The following is a 1437-nucleotide window of genomic DNA, read 5'->3' on the forward strand; positions in this document are numbered from 1 at the left end:
GACACCATTCATCTTTAGGATTCTTTCTACACACAGGGAAAGCATCTCACCTGTACCTCTTCCATTGTTTCTTCCAAAGGGGAGGAACATTATTCAACAATCATGGATCAACTTCTACATTGGAGCATATCAAATTGATTGACACTCTACATTTGGGGGGGGGGGGGGGGCGGGTGGGGGACTACCTTGTCTCCTTCTTCTCTTTTATGGGGGGTACTTTTTCCTCTTATGGGGTTTTGTTCTTCTCATACTTCTCTATTGTAATGGGAGGGGGGTGTTGATTACTCCATCCATCCATGCATCTTGATTTTTCATCTCTCTTTTTGGGGGAGGGTTTTTCCCATGAGGTTTTCCCTCTTTCTCTACTTTATGAGAGATTGCATTGCACTTTGTACATGGGTACCTTGAAAGAATTGATTAATATCAATTCTACACAACCCAAGAAGAACTTGTTAGCCAATAACCTGTCACAAGAGAAGAATAATGGACACAGAAGAAAAGTTTCTCTCAAATGTTAAAAATGCATAAGAGATAATGAGAAAAGTACAAGGCTCAACCTTATAAAGGTGAGATAGAAACCCTAAATGAAAAAGCTAGGTTGCACATTATTAATTACTAATTAATTAATAATGTACCTAAATGAAGCTTAAGTAACTAGAGTAAAATAAACTTAATTAATTAAATCAATATGATTTAATTAATAAGTATAAATGAAAAAAATACTCTAATACCCCCCATTAAGCTGAAAGCAAGGAGTAAGCTTACCTAGCAAAGAAAAGCTATGAAAGCAAAAACAAGTGGGTCCCAGAAAAAAGGCCTGATCAAGTACCCAGTACAAGGAAATCTCTATAAACTAGAGTAAAGGAGAAAACCCAGTGGGAAAAACTCGGGCTAAGATCAAGTGTAGTATCTATTCTTATCAGTTTAATATCTGATACATGGTTCAATGAACCACATGATATTAAATTAATTTCTTCAGGGGGTAAGGATCATATGAATAACTTGCTATCAAATATTTCACGCGTCACTTCTGTATTGCACTACTGCAGATGCCTGACACACCCCACATCCCCTTTTGTAGGATTTGAGAAAAAGTGCACAACAAATCCACAAAGCCCAAGAAAACCTGCATGCAGAAAACCTATCACAGAGAAGAAAAAGACAAGAAGAGGAAAGGGTTTGATCTGAAAAACTTAGACGAAAAAAATATTATTCAACGGATCTTCATAATATTTTCTTCGTCTGAGTTTTTTAGATCAAACCCTTGCCTCTTCTTGTCTTTTTCTTCTCTGTGATAGGTTTTCTGCATGCCGGTTTTCTTGGGCTTCATAGATTTGTTGTGCACTTTTGCTCAAATCCTACATGGTATCAGAGTCACATCTACTGTAGCTTGTTTACTGTTTCAAGAAAAAGGGAGAACAAGGGTTTGGCAGATCA

The 1437-nt window shown here is 37.1% G+C and overlaps 1 non-coding gene across 1 annotated transcript; it reads left to right on the top strand.

The window, feature by feature from the left end:
- Positions 1-880: 880 nt before the first annotated feature.
- LOC149551305 (U2 spliceosomal RNA) lies at positions 881-1067 on the top strand. The gene has a single exon (XR_016353496.1). It is a non-coding gene; the product is annotated as a U2 spliceosomal RNA (small nuclear RNA).
- Positions 1068-1437: the final 370 nt, after the last annotated feature.

Source organism: Cupressus sempervirens, chromosome 6 (genome assembly GCF_028749045.1).
Source record: "Cupressus sempervirens isolate cs-2001-9-10 chromosome 6, ASM2874904v1, whole genome shotgun sequence".
Taxonomy (NCBI): Eukaryota; Viridiplantae; Streptophyta; class Pinopsida; order Cupressales; family Cupressaceae; genus Cupressus; species Cupressus sempervirens.